This window comes from Saimiri boliviensis, chromosome X (assembly GCF_048565385.1).
Source record: "Saimiri boliviensis isolate mSaiBol1 chromosome X, mSaiBol1.pri, whole genome shotgun sequence".
In the NCBI taxonomy this organism is placed as follows: Eukaryota; Metazoa; Chordata; class Mammalia; order Primates; family Cebidae; genus Saimiri; species Saimiri boliviensis.
Window position 1 is genome coordinate 113,153,930 of NC_133470.1, and position 23,905 is coordinate 113,177,834.

Sequence of the window (23,905 nt, forward strand, 5' to 3'; positions counted from 1 at the left end):
TGCTCTGCTTACACAAAATAATATTCCAGAAAAATAAAATATTTATTTTTTTGAGACAAGGACGTGCTCTGCTGCCCAGGCTGAAGTGCAATGGCATGATCATAGCTTACTGTAACCTCAAACTTCTGGGACCAAATGATCGCCCCACCTCAACCTCCTAAGCAACGAGGACCAGAGGCATGTGCCACCATGCCTGACTATTTTCTTTTATATAGGTATGGGGCCTGAGTATGTTGCCCTGGCTGACCATAAGTAATCCTCCCTCCTTGGCCTCCCAAAGCATTCAGATTATAGGTGTGAGCCACTGGATCTGGCCAGGAAAAATTGAAATAAGCATATTATAATAAAATATAAGTGAATGTTTACATGATCTTAAGGGTAGATAAGAATTTTCCATGTAAAATGCCAAGACAGGGAAAAATGTGAAATAAATTATTTGAATCATTATTCAAACACACACACACACACACACCCACCCACCGACCCACCCACACTTTTTTTTGTATCAGAGGACGACATACAAATGTTGAATGAGAAGCAACTTGGGAAAAACTACTTGCAATATTTATGACAGAAAAAGGTAAAGATAAGATTCTTAATATATTGAAGAACAATTGCAAATTGTGTTAGGCCAAACTTGTTCAGTTACAAGTGACAGAAACCAACTCAAATAGAAAAACAGAACATTATAACGGAAAATTGGGCCTCAGAAATAAACAAGAAATTTAGGCCAGTAATCAGAGGAAAAGATATCCAGCATCACCAAATTGACAATATAGTGGCTTCCAAAGATGAGAAAGATTTATAGATGTTAATGTAGAAGTGTGTCCCTGCCATATTGTTAAAGAGAAAAAAGAAAGTTATAAAGGTATGAATAGTATTTTTCCATTTGAGTGAAGCAGTACTCACACACGTGTGTGTGTGTGTGTGTATATATACACACACACAGACACATCCATATACACACATATACATACATACACATATCCCGTGTATATATGTATATGTGTGTGTGTGTGTGTCTCTCTCTCTATATATATAATGGTTTTGTTCAGTGAGGATGCCAGGCATATGGAAGTCAAGAGTGGTTCTAACAGAAAGCTGCTGAAAGTCCAGGCCAGATGTGGCTTTTTAGGTTTTACCAGAGCATAACACTTAATGAAGAAGGGAAATACAGGTATCATATTGAGACTAGGGTGATGCTGATGTTCAGCTTGACCAAAGAGGGGCTATTAGATATCCCAAATTAGGCAGGCCTGAAAAATCATGAGAGGCAAGGAGGAATAGGTAGATGCAAGTAGTTGAGGGAGTTCAACTGAAGAAGGTATCAAAACCAGCAAGAGTTCAGGGAATTAGGCAGATCGTAAACACAGCGTTGAAGATTATAAATCGTGGAATATATATATCTACACACAGAGAAAGAGAAATAGGAAATGACGTCTCCAAAGATCTTTCTAGCTTTGATACATTTTATTATTTAGACTTTTCACAAATTCCCTGAAAGCTTCTCCTGACTTGGAGTTTTTATAGTGCCTTTTGGATAATACTCTTGGTGCCAATAAGCAACCCCTTCTTACCCTGCGTATCTAGAAAGCTGTGTGCAGTGTTGTAGACAGACACAGGACTGTGCATTCGGTAGAATAGATTAGCCCTGTTCTGTATGGAACTGGAAAACTAATAAGCAGGGGAGGGAATAGGGGGGCAGTTCCTTGGTGGTCAAGGGCTCATTGAAGCCTGGTACAAGTATTTTGAGGCAATTGGAAGATGATGTCTCTAATGACCTGTGGCAAGAAATATATGTATTTTCTTGGAAAGGAGAGGTAAATGTATTGTTTCTCAGTTTTAAATTTTAAATCCTGGGGTGGAGAGAGGCACACACAGAGAGACAGCCTTTTTGTGACTTCCCTCTTTGTTTTGGATACATTATGTGATCATAAGCTTTGCTGATGGGGAAGGGGGAAACTGAGTAATGAGGTATCTAGCAGGAGAAAAGCAATGGAAACATCTAGCTCACATCTCTTCTCAACATCCCACCTCATAGACGAGAGTTTTCAAGGCAGTGGTGGGACTCTTACATACCAAAAGATAGGCAAATATGACAGTACAGCTGTTGATAGAGGATTGGCTGCTAGGGTTGGCATATGAAGGCAGAATCGTTTTAATTGTTAATCTAAGGGTTTTTAAAATCCAGCTTATTTAGAATGTAGAATGTAATAAAGTTGTCTCTTTAACACTTAACTCCTTATTTGCAGACATTTTCTTCAACCCTTCACCCTGTTTCTCCTCCTCCGAAATCCCAGGCACCCCCAAAATCTCCAGCTCTCATTTTATTCCCTTGATTGTAAGGTATAATTGCTGATAAATTTATTCTCATTAAGGTGCAATTGACTGATTATAAAATAACCCCTAGCCCTAGTGAAATAATAAAAAGATGAAAAATACCCATAAGCCAGGGGAGTAAATCCACAGTGGTAGAATATTAGGTAGAATCGAGTACACGAACTGTTGTTTGAGGAAGGGACCCAGCTTAATGCTTCAGTGCACTTAGTCAAGAGGACTCTAATTCCTACTCCTTGAGTAACCATTTAATCACAGGCCTGAGCCCGCTCTTGTTTTCATAAATATGTGTTTGTTGTGATAATTAGGAAAAGTGTAAATTAGTTAAAATTGGGTATTTATTAGCCTTGGTGATGTGACAGCCTCTCCGGGGGTTGAGGGCTAGCTAAAGGAAGTGCTCTGGAAAAGCAGCCTCTTTATCTCAAGAGGAGTGAGAAAACAAAAACCAAACAAAAAATAAACAACCTGTGAAAGTAAGGCGAAGGACCAAAGGAGTTCTGTTAAGTGGTTAAAGGAACACTCTCTGTAGTCTATTGCCACTGTTTGGAATGATAGTGAAGATTTATCAGAGGTTTAATTTTAGCATAGAGGAAAAGAAAAAGTAGTTTTAAAATAAACCAGAGATTTAGAGAAAAGGCTGGCGAACCCAGTTTAATCTCAGGCACAAAGACACAAATTTCCAAAGTTGGATGGGCTGAGAGTGTTGGGGGACAAGCTTGAACACTAAGATCTATGAATATTTGGTGTGATTACCTGTCAATAATATTTTCAAAGTGCTCCTATTGAGTTACATGGTGGAGGAAATAATTAGTTTATATAATAGATATGGAAAAACTTATTTCGTACCTACTACTATGGTGTTAGCTATATAAAAAAAAAATATTGTCTCTCCTTCCCCTTCCCACAAACAAATTTAAACACCTAAAGAAAGTAGTTGCAAAATAAATTGGAGCAGAGTAGAATCAATTCAGAAATCTTCATATAAAAAGGAGGTGTCCTTTGTGACATACAACAGGGCAGTGATTTCCAAAGGAAGTTGTACAGCACAATCATCTGGAGAACTTTAAAAAAATACATGTTCCTGGATTGCACTGGAAAGCTTATGGAGTGAAGTTGGGGATGTGAATTTTTTTGATGTAAAAATCATCTTTAATATTAAATTAAAAAAACCCACTGATGATAAAAAATGCTTGATGAACTAGGAATAAAAGAAAACTTCCTTAATCTGAATAGATATATTAATACACTTAATTATGAAGCCCCTGAGGCTACAGCTCAGAGGCGGGGATCTCCTATAAGATTCTGCAGCTTCAATAGGCCCTGGACCCTGATTTTTCTCTGGATTTCTTCCAGACATGGAGCCAGACTTCAAATGTTATATCATCAATGAGTGCCTTCTGGATCAGGATAGCATTGTTGTTTCAGTATTCCACTTACCTCTCAAGATCTCATTCATAACCCAGCTAGGGAAGGCCCACTGATTTTTCAGATCTTGAATTTTTTTAATAGACTTTAAGTTCAGGGGTACATGTGCAGAATGTGCAGGTTTGTTATATAGGTACACATGTCCCATGGTGGTTTGCTGCATCCATCAACCTGTCACCTACATTAAGTATTTCTCCTAATGCTATCCTTCCCCTGTAGCCCCCCACTCCCCAACAGGCCACATTGTGTGATATTCCCCTCCCTGTGTCCATGTGTTCTCATTGCTCAACTCCCACTTATAAGTGAGAAGATGCAGTGTTTGGTTTTCTGCTCCTGTGTTTCCTGAGAATGATGGTTTCCAGCTCCATCCATGTCCCTGCAAAGGACATGAACTCATCCTTTTTTATGGCTGTATTATATTCCATGGTGTATATGTGCCACATTTTCTTTGTCTAGTCTATCATTGATGGGCATTTGGGTTGGTTCCAAGTCTTTGCTATTGTGAATAGTGCTACAATAAACATATGTGCGCATTTGTCTTTATAGTAGAATAATTTATAATCCTTTGGGTATATACCCAGTAATAAGATTGCTGTGTCAAACGGTATTTCTGGTTCTAGATCCTTGAGAAATCGCCCACTGTCTTCTGCAATGGTTGAATGAATTTATATTCCCACCAACAGTGTAAAAGTGTTCCTGTTTATCCACATCCTCTCCAGCATCTGTTGTTTCCTGACTCTTTTTTTTTTTTTTTTTTTTTGAGACAGAGTTTCGCTCTTGTTACCCAGGCTGGAGTGCAATGGGCGATCTCGGCTCACTGCAACCTCCGCCTCCTGGGTTCAGGCAATTCTCCTGCCTCAGCCTCCTGAGTAGCTGGGATTACAGGCACGCGCCACCAGGCCCAGCTAATTTTTGCATTTTTAGTAGAGACGGGGTTTCACCTTGTTGACCAGGATGGTCTCGATCTCTCAACCTCGTGATCCACCCGCCTCAGCCTCCCAAAGTGCTGGGATTACAGGCGTGAGCCACCGCGCCCGGCTTGTTTCCTGACTTTTTAATGATTGCCATTCTAACTTGTGTGAGATGACATCTCATCGTAGTTTTGAGTGGTATTTCTCTAATGACCAGTGATGATGAACCTTTCTTCATATGTTTGTTGGCCACAGAAATGTCTTCTTTTGAAAGTGTCTCTTCATACCCTTCACCCACTTTTTGATGGGGTTATTTCTTTTTTTCTTCTAAGTTTGCTTAAGTTCCTTGTAGATTCTAGATATTAGACCTTTATCAGATGGATAGATTGCAAAAATGTTCTCCCATGTTGTAGGTTGCCTGCTCACTCTGACGATAGTTTTCTTAGCTGTGCAGAAGCTCTTTAGTTTACTTAGATGTCATTTCTCAATTTTGGCTATTGTTGCCATTGCTTTTGGTGTTTTATTCATGATGTCTTTGCCCCTGCCTATGTCCTGAATTGTATTGCGTAGGTTTTCTTCTAGGGTTTTTATGGTGTTTTCTCTTATGTTTAAATCTTTAATCTGTCTTGAGTAAATTTTTGTGTAGGTATAAGGAAAAGGTCCAGTTTCCGTTTTCTGCATATGGCTAGCCAGTTTTCCCAACGCCATTTATTAAATAAGGAATCCTTTCCCCATTGTTTGTTTCTGTCAGGTTTGTCAAAGATCAGATGGTTGTAGATGTGTGGCATCATTTCTGAGGCCTCTGTTCTGTTCCATTGGTCTCTATATCTGTTTTGGTACCAGTACCATGCTGTTTTGGTTACTGTAGTCTTGTAACGTAGTTTGAAGACAGGAAGTGTGATGCCTCAAGCCTTGTGCTTTTTGCTTAGGTTTGTCTTGGCTCAATGGGCTTTTTAAAAATTCTATATGAAACAGAAGCAATGGCAACAATAGCCAAAATTGAGAAATGACATCTAAATAAACTAAAGAGCTTCTGCACAGCTAAGAAAACTATCATCAGAGTGAGCAGGCAACCTACAGCATGGGAGAACACTTTTGCAATCTATCCATCTGATAAAGGTCTAATATCTAGAATCTACAAGGAACTTTTACAAATTTAGAAGAAAAAAAGAAATAACCCCATCAAAAAGTGGGTGAAGGGTATGAAGAGACGCTTTCAAAAGAAGACATTTCTGTGGCCAACAAACATATGAAGAAAGGTTCATCATCACTGGTCATTAGAGAAATACCACTCAAAACCACGATGAGATGCCATCTCACACAAGTTAGAATGACGATCATTAAAAAGTCAGGAAACAACAGATGCTGTGGAGGATGTGGATAAACAGGAACACTTTTACACTGTTGGTGTAAATGGAATATAAATTCATATAAGTGGAATATAAATTCTTTCAACCATTGTGGAAGACAGTGTGGTGATTTCTCAAGGATCTAGAACCAGAAATACCATTTGACACAGCAATCTTATTACTGGGTATATACCCAAAGGATTATAAATTATTCTATAAAGACAAATGTGCACATATGTTTATTGTAGCACTATTCACAATAGCAAAGACTTGGAACCAACCCAAATGCCTATCAATGATAGACTGGACAAAGAAAATGTAACACATATACACCTTGGAATACGATGGAGCCATTAAAAAAAAGATGAGTTTATGTCCTATGCAGGGACATGGATGAAGCTGGAAACCATCATTCTCAGGAAACTAACAGAGGAACAGGAAACCAAACACCACATGTTTTCACTCATAAGTGGGAGTTGAACAATGAGAACAGATGGACACAGGGAGGGGAATATCACACAATGTGGTCTGTTGGGAGTTGGGGGCTATGGCATTAGGAGAAATACTTAATATAGGTAATGGGTTGAAGAAGAATAGCATTAGGAGAAATGCTTAATATAGGTAATGCGTTGACCAGTGCAGCAAACCGCCGTACATGTGTATACCTATGTAACAAACCTGCACATTCTGTGCATATATCCCAGAACTTAATGTATAATAAAAAATGAATCCTTTAACATACACAAAATATTAGTTGTTCTATTTGTAAGATAGTTATGCACAATTTTTAAATTTACTATTTCATAGTACACTACAGTCAGTGTGGTCTGATAATGTTAGGATACTTACTTGGTTTGGCTCTGTGTCGCCACCCAAATCTCACCTTGAATTGTAATTCACACGTGTTGAGGGAGGGAATTGATTGGATTATGGGGGTGGTTCTCCCTTGCTATTATCATGATAGTGAATGAATTCTCAAGAGATCTAATGGTTTCATAAAAGGTAGTTTTTCCCGTGGTAACATTTTTTCTTGCCACCTTCTGAGGTACGTGCCTGTTGCTTCTTTCGCCATGATTGTAATTTTTCTGAAGCCTGTTTAACTTTCCCTGTGAGTCAGCTAAACCTCCTTTGTTTATAAGTTACCCAGCCTTTAGTAGTATCTTTATAGCAATGTAATAAGGGACTAATACAAATACTGTTTAAACTTGTGTGATGAATTCTGACTTCTCTAATCCTGCAGTGTATCTCTGTGACTATATCATCAGGTTTGAGAGCCCTCTGGGTGCCGTGAGCACCAAATAGGGACATTTGACCCAGTTTACAGTGTCAGGAAAGGCTCCTAGAATTAGTGATAGTTCTCTTTCTATGTATATGTGCTAATTATGTGACTACGTAATTGTTATATCATTAAACTATAATAGGTAAACTTTTAGGAGAGTTTTTGAGTATAAGGAAGGACGTAACTGCATGGGGCATCCCAGAATGCCCCTGAGGTGAATGGTGATGCTGAAGTGAGTGAGGATGCGTAGAGCCTTTGAGCTCATGGGTACCAGTCTCTTCAGCCTTCCTTGTCAGCTTGGAATTAGATCATGGTCTTCAGTTTGGAACTGAGAGAAGAATCATGTGTGAGTGAGGTAGGTTTGGAAAAAGTTTAGCTTGAGGATTTTTTTTTCTTTCTTTCTTGGTTTTGGTTTTAATTCTTAAATGATGTAACACATTCCTTCTGGGGACCAGGAGTGATTCTGAAAACTAATAAAAAGAGGAACAGTTGTGGGAGAAGCAGAAACACAGTAGATATGATTTATAATCTACAGGAACAATTATTCATTACTCCCTGGGGATTTTCTTCCAGAACTCCTTCTTGGCCTACTAGAGCATGTTTTGCTTATTTCTGGGTGCAGACCCTTAAAGAAGGCAAAGGAGTTGATTTATCTGCAGCAGAGAATCTGCTTCAGGGACTATGATATGTGGCTGAGGAAAACTGAGGCACTAGTTGGAGCACTCTGAGTTTGTTGCCAGAGAGGTTGCCATTGAGATAACTGATGATCTGTATAAACCCAACAGACTGAAATGCCTGAAGATTAGCAGGTAGATCTACAGCCAGCTACATATACCCCTAACCTCAACTTTCAACCTGCCAACAAGCAAGGCCTGGAATGACTTATCGCCCTCTACACACCTGGACCCAGCATACTTGGCATGAGTCCTGGGCATACGTAAGTCTACTGAGCAGCAACTTTTCTTTCCTTCCACGCTTAAAACCAGCCACTGGATTTTTCTCTGTTTTCTGTTTAGTATTCAAGTTCCCTGCTGGTTGTGGAGCCTTAACCTGATTTTCAACCTACTTTCCTGAGCCCCTAACTCTCTCCCCGGTCCTTCCACCCCTGTCCCTTGAGCTTAGATTCCTCAACTGTAAAATGGGATTTTGTAAAATAGAATAATGATAACATGCTTTTTATAGGCTTCCTATAATGATTAAAATAAAGTAGCTGTAAAATAAATTGTATGTGCTTTACTTGCTATTATTGTTATTACCAGTGCTTAAATTTGTACTTTTATCCTCCAGTCACATAATGGGATCTTGGTTCCTAATAGACTGATCATTTGGTCCCACGATGTCACCTTTAGTGTCTCTCCTTGCCATTCCCTACCCATGAGATTCTGAGAGATAGATACTGGACCAAATTAAACATGACTTAATCATGTTTCTTTGGATGTTATGTATTAGACTGCTTGTATTATAATAGTTTCCCATTGCTGCTGTAAAAATACTGTACATTTTATGGCTTAGAAGAAAACACAGATTTACTGTCTTGTGGTTCTGGAGGTTAGAAGTTCAAAATGGGTCTCACTGGAATAAAATTGAGGTATCAATAGTGCTGTATTCCTTCTGGAGGCACTAGGGAAGAATTCATTTTCTTTCCTTTTCCAGTTTCTAGAGGCTGCCTGCATTTCTTGGTTTGTGGATGCCTTTCATCTTCCAAGCCAGCAGTCATGCTTTTGTGATCTATACCTTCTGTCATCACATCTTCTCTGACTGACTCTCCTGACATCCTGTTTCACTTGTAAGGAGACTTCTGATTACATGGTCCACCCAGATAAACAGGATAATCTCCTCATTTCAAGTCCCCTTTTCCATGTGAGGTAACATAGTTACAGGTTCTGGGTTCTAAGACTTGGAAGTCTTTGGGCACCATTATTCTACCCGCTATATTGTTTCAATAAAAATCCACATCCCAGTGACTGAATGAGATGGAATCGAAAGGGTTTTCTTGTGGAGAAATCTTTGCTACTACCATTTGTAGCTATGAAGCAGTAGGAATCATCTGCTTCTCCTGGCCTGATTCTATAGTCACATGATACTCTTTCTCCCCTCCAGGCCTTTGTTCACACCCTGAATTCACTATGCGTTCCTTTCTGCCAGTCCAGATTCTACCCATCCTTTACATTTTAGCTCTAGGCCCACTTTCTATGTGGAGTCTTCCCATAATATACTTTTTTTAAAAAATAGTAACCATCAACCCTACATGCCTTCTTACTTGACATTTTACCTTCTTCTGTCTCCCTGCTGCTACTTTTGTGAGGAAGTACACAGAAGTCAGATCGGCATTCCCAGAAAGTGGTCATTTTTACTATCATTTCAAAGAGATAAAGAGAAAAGGTAGCAGACTATTTTGTCTCCAACTCCCTAAGCATCTTGGACAGCAGAGAAACTGCCAAATCTAGTCCATTGCTTTAAATCTGACAGTCCTTTGAGGCTGAGAATTTGCTCTTGGTTACTATAACTACGGGTTTGTAGGCGAACATTGGAACATAAAAAGATGCAAGTCTTTCAGTTAGTTTAACAAATTCTGGAGATGAAATCTCCCCAAAAGGCAAAACCTTAGGAGTAATCATGTCAGCTAGTCATAATAATTGTGCCATCCTATGCCTAGGAGGTCTTCTTTCAGGATGGGCATCAAAATAACTAGAAATGTGTTAAAAAGTGTGTGTCAAAACAGCTGCTTGATGAAACTAACAAGCAAGTTCAGATTTCAGTCAAAGGAGTCTAAAAGTCTTGTCTTCTAAATTAATAACTGCCTGAAAAATGTCTCATAGATAATCATAAATATATGTAATGGTATATATTTTTCTATAATTATTCAATTTGTTGTTGCTTCATCTGCCAGAAATCTCCTGCAGTCATGTCAGGTGTCTATAAGTATTTCTGAACAAACTGTAGGCAAATTGAAACAAGCCAGCCCCAATGAGCAAATATCTAAGATCATTGGCAAGAACAGTAAACCTCTGGATTAAAATGGAAAAAAGGAAAAGATTCATGAAGCATCCAAATCTTCTAGACACCACCATGTTCAGTTCTTGAAATGATTGCTTGGCTTTTCTACTTTTCGTCTGGATGTCCCTTGTTGGCTTAGAGACACACTTGAGGTATCAAAATAGTTGGTGGACTAAATGGGCCAGAGTAGTTGCTGCATATTTGAGTTACTTCTAATTTCTGGCTTTTTGGGATCAAACATAGAAAAGTCAAATCCATTTCAGCAGGGATGAAAATATAACAATAGAAATTAAGTTAATGTATGCAGAAGACTTATTAACAGGCTATGCTGAAGCATATGCTTCATTGAGTCGATTTCTAATTTTTTGTACACAAGTTTCAGCAGTAAACAACTTTGTTTAGAGAGTGCTTGATGGATTGGTATTAAAAAGTTCTTTATCTTCTCGGCCACTTGCCATCTGAGTAGCCCTCAGTGTGCATCATCAAAGGTAATCTTTCCTTATGAGGATTTTAATATTTTGTGAAAGATTTTAGATAAAAACGTGATAGTTTTCCTGTTTCTTTAGATTTAATTATCACTTGTATTTGTGCTCTCTTCTTTGTCACTTTTCTTGGAATTGTTAAGTCTTAGGCTGTATCCACATATCACCAAAGGTATTTAAAAGTAAGAAATCCAGTCACCAAACCAGAATTTATTTAGGTAGGTATGTTCAAACAAATATACCCATTTCACAAATGGCCAACTCAGATGAAACAATTAGACATTTGTTGTAAACGTAAAAGCGTAGAGAAAGATACATCGATTTCATTTTCTTGAAAATACAGCAAAAATATACTCATTTCTGTCTCATTCCACAGCTATTGCCCTATGTTAAACCTCTTTCACTGGAACTATTGTGATAGTCACCTTTCTGGCCTCCCAGTTTCTTTTCTTGTGCTTCAATCCATTCTCCATCCCTTGTTACAATGGGTTGAATGTTTAATGTAAGGCAAAAGCAGGCTGGCAATGGATATTGTGAGGGCAGAATAGAATTCATGGTCCTGGAAACATTAATTTTAATTCTAAGTGGCTGATTGAGGGTCCAGTTACTCTGTGGGAGAGTTGCAGGAGCCACGCTCAAAGGGTTGCTGTAGTAACCCTCTCTGGAATCTGAGTAGTGACCATGAGAGGTCTAAGGCCATAGTTGTCTCGATTGCTGTCTGTATTAGTCCGTTTTTGAATTGCTATAAAGAACTACCTGAGACTGGGTAATTTATAAAGAAAAGAAGTTTAATTGAATCTGAGTTCCACAGGCTATGCAGAAAACATGGCTGGGGAGGCCTCAGGAACTTAAAATCATGGTGAAAGGTGAAGGGGAAGCAAGCATGTATTACATGGCCTGGGAAGGAGGAAGAGAAACAGAAGGGGGAGGTGCTACACACTGTCATAAACAAGATTTTGTGAACTCACTCACTATTACTAGAATAACAAGGGGGAAATCTGCCCCCATGATGTAACCATCTCCCACCAGGCCCCTCTTCCAACATTGGGAATTAAAATTGGAAATAAGATTTGGGTGGAGACACAAATCCAAACCGTATTAGTATCTGAAGATTTCTGTAAACCTTTATGCCAGAGCATCTAGACCTCACAGCTTTACCCCTACCCTCCTGGCTAGCCCTTCTAGATTTAAAGAACCCTTGCTGGGTTCAGACTGGTTTCTTCATAACCAGTTCCCTAAATAGGACAATGCTTAATAAACACTTAGCAGGTAACCTGGCATAAAGTAAGTGCTTAATAAGTATTATATATAAAATGCTATAATTTGAATTTAATCTACATATTATGTAAGTGGAATAAATATTATGTATAAAATATTATCTATATGTTACCTTCTGTGTCTAGATTAAAAAAAAAAAAAAAAAAAAAACCAGAGATGCATATGAATGCTCTGGGGCCCAGACCATCACCATCATCACAGTTGTCACCCTCTGAGTGCTGATCACAGTATCTGAAAACTAGCCACATTTTCCTTCAATCAGAGTGCAGCAAGAATATCTTGGAAATTTAAAGTTTGCATTTATAGAGTCGTAGTTAATTAAGGTTTACTAGGTATCACTGAAAGCCCTGAAAATATCTGATCCTCATTTTGTCTTTCGCAAAGAGTTTAGTTCATATTTGATGTTGAAATTCCTATATACCTTTCTCCCCTAAACCATCCCTATGAAGTAGTATGTCTCTAGTTCTCTCCTGCCTGATTATTAGGAAGATTTGAGTTGTATGGTATTTGACAGTGGTTCCAAAGTTAACTATTCTCACCTTCATTATCAGCATAGGCTCCTTGAAAAATGGGTTTCTTATTAAATTAGACCCCATTGCTGTAGTGAAGGGCATTTATTAAATATTCTGATTTGATTTTATGTTTCTCTGCATTTGGTGGGCAAATTAGTAATCACTTCACAGTGATGTTATAACAAATTACTCAAGCCCAGAGTAAGTGAGAGAGCAGTAACAAAGGTAAAGGAGCAGATGTTTTCTGTGGCTTTATTTGGAGTTGATTTTGCTAAGAGAAATAGTTGTAGGAGTCATACTTTTCTACTCTTGTGGCTAGAGTGGAATGATTATAATTAAAGTAAAACCACAAAATGTTAGAACTAACTCCTTTATTTTATAGCTGGAGAATTTCAGACCCAGAGAAGTAAAGTTGCTTGGCCCTGGTCACACAGCAAGTGAGATTTCAGAAAGTCACAGAATCTCAGAGTTTGAAGGGAATTCCAAGGTTATTTAGACCAACTGCCAACTCATGCAGACATTTCCTCTATATTTTCCCTGTGTGTTTTCTTATACATCTTGATAACTTCTTTGTTCATTGGAACATGTGACCCTAAAAACAAACGTGGATTCTTAAAGGTAAGCCAAACAACATCAAATAATTTGTTTAGGTCAATTATTAGAGAGGCAACATTAGGCTTGGTATACACTGTGATAACAATCAACTAAACAGGAACAATTTCTTCAACAACTTCTTTTATCTATGCGGTTCAAATATCATTGGTTTTAATGGATATTTTATTTTGCATTATTTTATATGGTTTTAATAACAATCAACTAAACAGGAACAATTTCCTCAACAACTTCTTTTATCTATGCGGTTCAAATATCATTGGTTTTAATGGATATTTTATTTTGCGTTATTTTATATGGTTTTAATAAATAGACTTTTTAAAATAAATAATAGACTTTTCATAAAAATTACATGGCTGGAATCAACCATTGAAATGGTCCTAGGGTTTTGTTGTTGTTGCTTGGTTTTGGCCTGGCTGAGGTTTCCTTTTGTAATTCAACACAAGTACACCTCATTATGGAATAAGTAATGATAGTAATTAGAACAATAATAAGAGCTATCATGTATTGAATATTTTCAATGTGCCAGGAACTGTGATGAATAGACATTTTAAATGTCCTCTTCATACTCCCTGACAACTTCTAGGGAGTAGGTTTAACGAAATGCATTTTGTAGATAAGAAAGTGAAAGCTCAGTGATGTTTAATAACTTGCTTAATGCTATCTATACCATCAGTTAGTAGTGGAACTATGGTTTGAATCTAGGGCTATCTAATGCCAATGCCCATGTGCTCCAACACTATGCTGCTGAAAAATAATTAAACAAAAAAGTCAAAAGTTAATACAAGGTCCCAGTTACAAAATATGGAACTCACGGAGCACCTACACTTACCAAATACTTTACCTTTATTATCTAATGCAGGCATCCCCAAACTACAGCCTGCGGGCTGCATGTGGCCCCCTGAGGCCATTTATCCACCCCCCCACCCCCCGCCACACTTCAGGAAGGGGCATCTCTTTCATTGGTGGTCAGTGAGAGGAGCACAGTATGTGGCGGCCCTCCAACGGTCTGAGGGACAGTGAACTGGCCCCCTGTGTAAAAAGTCTGGGGATGCCTGATCTAATGTAATCATCACAGCAGCCCTATAAAGTAGACAGTATCATTCTCATTTTACATATGACAAAAGGCAAGTTATTTAATCTTTTTGAGACTCAAGCTGGCACACATGTAGGTAGTAAGTGGCAGAGTAGGAAGTGGAAGTATGGGGTTTAACTCCCTCATTATCAAAGCCTATGTTCTTTCTACCATGCTGAATGGTATTACCAATAACATATGTTTAAGTGGGATAGTTATAAATATATAGCTGTTTCCAACTCACTAGGAATATTCACTACCTCAGCATCCTATTGTGTATTTTTTTGAAAAAATATTTTTGTTTCCTTTTTACTTTTCTCATAAAGCAAATAACCACTCACTTTCAAATGATCTTTAGAGTGAATTAGAATTTTTTTTATGTTGCCTTAGCTTAATCAGGGCACATCTGTGATATAAAATGGGTCCTCATTTGATGTTAGAGGGCACTGAATCTTTAAGAGGAGCCTAAAACTGAGCATCTGAGTATAAAATTATTAAGTTCTACAGGACTGTTAACTTTTCTTGCACTAAAAAGCTAGGTGCCACTGCCTTCTGTGTAGAAGGTGTGGCAATAGCACCTGGCCGATTAATAACATCTGAGGAAGCAAACTTGTGTGATGAAGACCAGGAAACTATGCACTGGGCTTCATTTTCTGCCTGCATGTTTGTATAAGTATTTTCCTATTTTAATATATATCTTCATTAACCACTGATACTGTGAAGAGAAAAATGAAAGAATCACTCTTGGGGAAAAGAGCAATTGCACAGAATTCTTACCTGGGTTTGTATTCCATTGTGGAATGACTGGAAGGTTGAGCTTGTCAATGTGGTCCATTCTGAGAGCCATTATGAGGGGTTTGATTTTTTCCAATGATAACTTACCTCCAGTTATTTGTTTGTTCATTTATTCAATAAATTAAATTAAAAAATCCAATTTATTTAAGAGATGTTTATTGGCCACCTAATACAGTATACGCTAGGCACTCTTATAGGCTCTGCAGCTACACTAGTAAATGGGATATATTGAGCTTAGTTGATGTCAGGACGCTATATAAGAGGGACACAGAACACAAACTTGAAGAGTCAGGGAAGGCGTCTTGAAGGAGATCAGTTTTAAAAAGAAATTCAAGGTAAGTAAAAGTTAGATAATAAGTTGGCATAGTAAGGAGTAGATAGTGTTCCAGGCAGAGGAAAGGCAAGGAGCGGAGAGGTGTGTAGACTGGTTGGGTTTTGACAGCAGTTCAGTAAGACAGGAGCATAGAATGCAATGAAGGGAGTGGCAAGAAACATGATGACAGGCATAAGCTGGAGATCATAAGACACCTTGTAAGGCATGTCAAAATGTTTGAGCTTTTTATTAAAAGAAATGGGAACTAACTGAAGAATTTGGGGCGCTTTCTTTGGCTGTGGAGAGTTACTGTGGAGGCTGGAGACAAATTTGTGCACCTAAAGAAGATATTGAAGTTGCCATTTTTTGTCCTTCCCTGTATCATTATCTTTTCTGCAATCAAAGGAATGTCTAATTGCTAAGACTATCAAAATTATGGTTCCCAGATGAACCACTTATGCTCAACACAAAAGTGGTGTACTGATCTTACTATCTTAATTCTCCCTTATAGGTTCACCCCTCTCTCACTCTTTCTTAATAGTTACCTTTCTGCTACTCAGCAGTAGGGTAACTCTGTTCTTGTGCTCTGAAGTTGTTCATTTTTACATCTATCCTTTGGATCATGTTATATCATCTCTCTTGAAAATCATCCATTTTCCTTTGTTTCAATCCAAATATTATCCATCCTTTATGGTGTAGCTCTAGTCTTACCTTCTCTGGAAAGTCTTTTCTGATCACTGCTGCCTAACTTATCCTATTATTCTCTAGCTTCCTGAATCATTTTGATTCAACTCAACCCCAAATTATCTAGTACTTCTTTAAGTATCCTTTTGTGTTGTCTCTCTTTAGGTGATTCTGAAACTGGCCTGATTATCAGAATTACTGGGAGAGCTTGTAAAATATATTGATTTCTGATTCCCCATCACCACAGATTCTGATTGAGTAAGTTGGTGGTGAGCCCAGGAATCTAAATTTTTATAAGAACCCGGATCAATTCTGGCAATCAGCTGCTCTACATGTTTCATGTAGATTGAGCTTTTCTCTGGATGGAAGTTTCTTGAGATTAGGGCTCATTATCAAATTCTTTTGTACTTCCTCCACTACTAACCCTTACAAGTGCCTACAGTATGTGTTGACTTGTTTCCTATGATTTATCCTGTTTCTTTTCTAATATAGTCTCCTTTATAATCTTTAGGTGAAATAATATGATGGTCGCTGAATATACCACATACTTGCATGAGTTTGTGTATGTTGTGTCGTGTTTAGAGTTGGGATGCTCAAAATTCAACCTAAAAGAGTTCTCAAGCCTTTTTGATGAAATAGACGAGACCATACTATCTGCTTCACCAGATCCTGTTCCATTTTGCATTATTCCCAGTAATATTTTGGTACTATCACCCACCTATCCAAAGAACACTATGAAGTATGCCCTCTGTATGGGGAGTTTCTTTTTAATGTAGTTTAGGAAAATAAACAGTAGTCTTTGAAGACACTTTTGTTGTTACAATCCAGGAGGGTTTTTCAAATGTGAGTTGTTGTAAATAAGAATATGCAAGATTGAAATATGAATCCTGCTATTCTGTTGCTGAAGATGGAAGGCATGTATAACATCCAATGCATCTATTAGAATACTTCTGGAATGTCAAACTAAACTTTTGAAGATATGTCCTTTTTGTGACCCATTTTTGTGCACAGAAATTATGCATTTAACTTTTTATGAGTTCTCGGATCTCAGAGTTAAAAGACATTTCAGTGGTCTATCTATCTATCATCTATCACGTGTTGCAGAAGGAGAATGCATCTGTAAAGAAGCAGGCAAAACCTAGTTTGAAAAATAAATTAAAACACACAAATATGCAATACAAAACACAGTGAGGCTTAGGTTTTGAAATATAGACTCAATAATTCCAACTGGCTACCTTACTGTATTCTAACTCAGACGTTTGATGAATTGTGATGATGACCTTGGTTTTTCATGAGATTCTACGTTTTCTCAGTCTGCTCTGGAGAATTTTGGTAAGTAGCTCAAAGGCAATAAAAGGGCAGGTGTTTGTGGGGATGTGTGCATATGCACACGTTCCTGTATGTTAGAAGGCATTTAGAGAGGGTGGCTGCATATCTGTTAATGCTAATAGATGTCTGAGGGCCAAATAATGAAAATTTCTTGCATCAAATAGTCCTCACAGAGTTACAGGTATGCAAAATTTTGAACAAAGAAGAGAAACTTTGACCTAATAGATCTCTGATATACTGTATGTGTAATGTATATCAGTAGGTTAGGATACTCTATTTTTCTCTCCTTGTTTTTCTTGTACAAATAATGTATAAATGCATATTCATTGTAAAAAAAATAAAGTACCGAAAACTATATAGTAAAAGGTGAGAGTCCACCTTCAACCCCTCTCCCGATGTAACTCCTCTTCATGGAAATAAACACTGTTAACTGGTATTTATATTTTTTTATGATGTTTTTAAGTGAATTTCCAAGTGCAGATTGAAGAGGAAGTCAATTCTGTTCAATTGAACAGGTTATGATACTTTGCTTTTGGTTTCTATACTTAATGCTTTTGGATTGAGAAATTTTTTCCTTTCGTGAGGGAGGGGTGTGTGTGTGTGTGTGTGTGTGTGTGTGTGTGTGTGTGTCTGTGTGTCTGTTTTGTATGTACACTCGTACAGTTTGGATGAATGTATGCCTAATAGATTTGTTAAAGATGTCTTTAAATACATTTTCTAGACATTTGTCTATTGATGAGGTAAAGCCTTCAGGGTGGGAGTAAGAATGGGAGGTTGTTTCTATTTCAGTTGCAGTCTCTTTAAACAATCCTCTTAGAGTACAGAGGGTTTTGTGGTTAGTTTCTGTTGTCTCTGACTTTTTTGAAGCGTAAGTAAAACAAGATCCCAGGGAGCCCGGGACTGCTCTTTGCTCTCCAGAGGCTGCTTAGTGGTTCTAGTGTAACCTTTTGAGAGAAGGGCAGTCAACACAATTTGAAATTCATTATAATTATGTTTTAATCATCCTTGGCCTGAATATTAGCTTAAAATTTATTCCTTTAACAGTGGTAGAGCTTCCAAAGCCACTTGAGAACTCTTCCAAATACCAATGCAATGTGGCAGAAACTAAAGTCTCTTTGGTTTGACATGTAGTTTGGTGATTCAATTCATCATGAAATGTATTCTACCAGCAAGAATGGATTTGCCTAATAGGGAGGTTTTTAAGTAGTTAGTGGTTAAAAATGGTTGTGTCACTGCTGCCTGTCTTGAAATTAAAATAATTTAAAATGCCAATTGAGTCATGGCAAAGAGCTTTGTATCTGCCAAATTGTCATACATAACTCTGTAAAAGGGGGATGAATTAAGGAGCTTAGTAAAAAGATCTAAAAAAAGAAAACTAATGAAAATCATGGTCTGTATCCCGAGGTCAAGGAAGCCTGGGGATGGGGGAATAATGATAGTTTGCTTGCATCTGAGTAGGTTCTCATATTTAAAAAGTTTGTTCTTGTCATGGGCTGACTTGGTTAGTGTATAAGACTGAAGTTATGGCTAGGATTTCCTTCCCTAACTGTACTAGCCACCCATACTTCTTTTATTTTGTTTCTTTTAGCCATAGTATCTGGCAAACATATGTTATTAGTCATTCACAATGCGGTCCAGGAAAGCAAATCCATGCCCACCTAAAATATAAATTATACCATTTTTTTTCTGAATTTTTATTCTTTGCTCAGAGTTTATCCAGACAGATGAGAATATTAAATGCATATGAAATGGGTTCCAGTTCCAAGGAAGTGTTTATATATGTGTCTATATGTGCATGCATATATATGCACGTGGCTGAGCTCAGAAGTGTGCCTACTAGCGTATGTGACATATAGAGTATCAGAGTATGTTGGAATTTCTATAGAGGTTTGCAAACAAGGCCAAAGAAATGACTATATTTGGTGATACCGTGATGGATTCCCAAGGCTAGATGATCACTGAGAGTGGAGAAGAAGTGGGGAATGGGAGAAACAGCAGGTGTGAAGGTAAAGAGTCCTGAATGTGCCTGGAGTGTTTGAGGGGTGGAAAGTGTTTCAGGGTATTAAGAGTGAAGTATTTTCAGGGAGGTTTGGGGGAAAGGCAGCCTAAGAGGCTGTAGAGGGAGGGAGGCATAAGATTATGATGAGCCTTATATGTTGTGAGAAGGACTACATCCTGAGTGTTGGGAGCCACTGAAGATTTTTTTAAGTGGGAGGAGTTATGGTGAGACAATAGCAAATATATATTTGTTGATATGATAGGCACACCCATTTCAAAATAAAGCTTCTGCTTCAGCCAATAAAAACTTTAAGTAGGGCTACCATTGCCCATGACTTGTGTTCAACCTATTGCTTATTCATCAGAGGGTTTTTTTTTTTTTTTTTTTGAGTTGTTGCATGCATCTTACAGTGATATGTGCTGTAAGCTAGTTAGAGAACCCAAGCTTTTGGGCTTCACTTCCACTGTTGCTGCAGTAGGAAAAGGTTGCTCAGAAATGGTTTCAAAAAACTCTCGGATCTTTAATATCCTAGATGTTTTCAAATTGATTGCTTTGAGTCCTCTCATTTTCTCTCTCCATGAGAAAAAGCAAATAATAAAAATAAATTCCATTGCTTCCTGTATCTTTGCACCGCTATTCTTTTTCATTCTTTAATCTTGACAGGAGGTTTTATATTGATTTATATTGATTAATACTATTAAAACTGCTTGCAATGTTTTGTGATTGTAACTGGAGAGATTTCATTTACTGTCTTCCTGATCAAAGTTACTGAAATGGATGGTCTATGAATTAAAGGAAAGGGCTGTGTTTGCATATAGACTTAAATAAATGTCAATAGATTATTTGTGGAAATACACACACTGCCTCTTACTGTGCAGTTGGGCTGCTTCTTCTCCACAAGAAATATGTAGCCAAGACTTTAGGTAACCAGTCTTAAATCAGTGAGACATCTGCCAAGCGGAAAATGCAGGGATCTACAGCATTTCATGATGCCGTGGTTTTAGATATCAGAGCTAAAGCTGTCAGAAAGTCTGAAATTCTTTTGTGAGAGAATCCTAGGCTTGATGCAAAATATTGTTTCACAGTTACAGTAATTTCATGTTGGCTTATGATACCTGTCAGAAATTTGGGAAGGGGCACCACCCTAACAAATTACTTGAGATTACCTTGTTAAAGATAATAAATGTAAAAATTCCCGGGATTTAGACCTTTTAGAAGGTTCACTTTATCACACTTAGGTAACTCACAGCAGTGGAGGGTGTTTGGTTTTCCCATAGCAGTCGCTATTAAATGATACATTAGTAAGAGGTGATGCTTGAGAGAGCCCACATGAAGAGCTTTTAGTGAGTCTATGTGAGTGTTCAAAGCCCTGGACGTGTTTTAGCAGATGATTCAAGATTAGCTCAGGTGGGTGTGGAGCTACAGATGCTCAGGGCTCTCTGAGCCAAGATTTTTCTGAATCAAAGCTGGAAATCAGCACAACTTCTCTCTACTCTTTACATGTTCTGCAAAGAGAAGAAATGTGCAGATCTATTCTGGTCACTCAGTCTCATTGAATATTTATGGAAGTTCTGAAGTGAGTGAAATATTCTCAGATATTTCTTGAAGCTGAAACAGGCAGCTTGGAAATAGATAAACCACAGTACTGGGTTTGTGTAGGGCAGCATACATTTTTAAAAGATACAGAAATTGTCCTATGTGCCGTGTCTTGGTGATTTACCATGACATTGCGGAATTCTTCTGAGTCACAGCAAACTAGGAGAAAAAAAAGAAATTTCAAATTTGCAAATACCTGCAATATTGAAAAGAAAGAGAGGCATCTTTAAATAACTCTTTATCAGTACTTAATGATGCAGGTATTTGAATTAGTTGGCCAATGGAATAGAGGTTTCTCTTTTAGTCCAACTTTTTGCCATTATGTACCCCTCTATATATTTGGTTGTCACTAAATTGTTTCCACTAAATTAAGACTCTTTTGATAGAGAATCTCTTGATTGCAAAAAACATAAATCTACTCAAGAATGCTCAGTTAAGGACCAGGTATTAAAAAAAAACTGTAGGCAAAATCACAGGCAGACTAACACAGGAACCAGAGTATAGTCACAATTCTTGGGAAGTGAAATTGGGAAGGGGCTAAACCAAAGCCATTATCTGTTTCTCAAGGTTGTGGAAGACTGAGTGCATTGTGATTCTAATCAGTGGTCTTCCTAAATCCTCATCCTGGGCCCTGAAACATTGAAGCTCCTTCCTGCTGACTCTGGTCTGGGCAGTTTGACTTAATTTGGCCAATAGGATATTAGTACATAGGATGTAAACAAAGACTTGAAAAGTGTGAGCACATTTCTTGTCTCATGTCTCTGGCTTTGCCATGAGAACATAACCCAGGTTAGCCCATGAGGCAGTGAGACACATGGAGCAAAGCCAAATCAGTTCAGATGTCTCTGCTGAAGCATTAAATAAGTGATAAAGTCCAGCTAATATTGCCAAAGCTACCTGGCCACAGATGCATCAATAAGCCCATGGAGGCCAGCTCAGATCAACAGAATGATGAGCCCACATATAGACTTAGAAGCAAAAATGAATGTTTATCGCTGCATGATACTAATGTTTTCTGATTGTTATACAGCAATATTGTGGCAAATAGATGGTGGAAACAAGGGCCAAATTGTCTCTTTTTCCTTTAATTTTAAATTCACATAATAATTGTACATAGCTTCAATACTTATATAGTTACCAGATCAGGGTAATCAGCATATCCATCATCTCAAACATTTATCATTACTTTGTGTTGAGAACATTTAATATTCTCCTTCTAGCTATTTGAAACTGTACATTATTGTTAACTATAGTCACCCTAGATCACTAGAACTTACTCCCCCTATCTAGCTGTAGTTTTGTATTCTTTGGCAAATATCTCCTTCTCCCTGCTTCCCCCTAACCTTCATCTCTATGTCTCTTCCTCTGTTACTCCCGCCCTCCCCAGCTTGTATATTGCCCAATATTTTTGCCAGTGCTTTGTCTGCCTATTCTTACAGAAATAGTGTGCATCATCCACTGCAGTTTTTGAGTCTCTTGGTTCAAATTCTTGACATAGAAAAGCTCTAATTAGTTGATGGAAAGCCAGTGAATTGGTTTACTTTGAGTCTGGTTTCCACCTGGTCTGACCAACTGTGGTTAAGGTGGTGGCAGTGGTGAAAGGAGAACAGTGTTATATGGTTTAGAAGAGTTTAGAGGAGGGAGTTCTTTTTAGTAAGCGGCTGTGAATAGAAAATTCACTGTGAGAGATATAGAACAATGAACAGAACAGAGGCCTCACAGGAAATACAACATATCTACAACCATCCGATATTCGACAAACCTGACAAAAACAAGCAATGGGGAAAGGATTCCCTGTTTAATAAATGGTGTTGGGAAAACTGGCTAGCCATGTGCAGAAAGCAGAAACTGGACCCCTTCCTGACACCTTACACCAAAATTAACTCCAGATGGATTAAAGACTTAAACACAAGACCTAACACCGTAAAAACCCTAGAAGAAAATCTAGGCAAAACCATTCAGGACATAGGCGTAGGCAAGGACTTCATGACCAGAATGCCAAAAGCAATGGCAACAAAAGCCAAAATAGACAAATGGGACCTAATCAAACTCCACAGCTTCTGCACGGCAAAAGAAACAGTCAGTAGAGTGAATCGGCAACCAACAGAATGGGAAAAAATGTTTGCAGTCTACCCATCTGACAAAGGGCTGATATCCAGAATTTACAAAGAACTAAAACAGATCTACAATAAAAAAACAAACAAGCCCATTCAAAAATGGGCGAAGGATATGAACAGACACTTTACAAAAGAAGACATACAGGAGGCCAACAAACATATGAAAAAGTGCTCATCATCACTGGTCATTAGAGAAATGCAAATCAAAACCACATTGAGATACCATCTCACACCAGTTAGAATGGCGATCATTAAAAAATCTGGAGACAACAGATGCTGGAGAGGATGTGGAGAGATAGGAACACTTTTACACTGTTGGTGGGAGTGTAAATTAGTTCAACCATTGTGGAAGACAGTGTGGCAATTCCTCAATGACCTAAAAATAGAAATCCCATTTGACCCAGCAATCCCATTACTGGGTATATATCCAAAGGATTATAAATCATTCTACTGTAAGGACACATGCACACGAATGTTCATCGCAGCACTGTTCACAATAGCAAAGACCTGGAACCAACCCAAATGCCCATTGATGATAGACTGGATAGGGAAAATGTGGTACATATATGCCATGGAATATTACGCAGCCATCAAAAACGATGAGTTTGTGTCCTTTGTAGGGACGTGGATGAACCTGGAAACCATCATTCTTAGTAAACTGACACAAGAGCAGAAAATCAAACACTGCATGTTCTCACTCATAGGCGGGTGCTGAACAATGAGAACACATGGACACAGGGAGGGGAGCACTACACACTGGGGTCCGTTGGGGGGAAATGGGGGAGGGATGGGGGGTGGGGAGATGGGAAGAGATA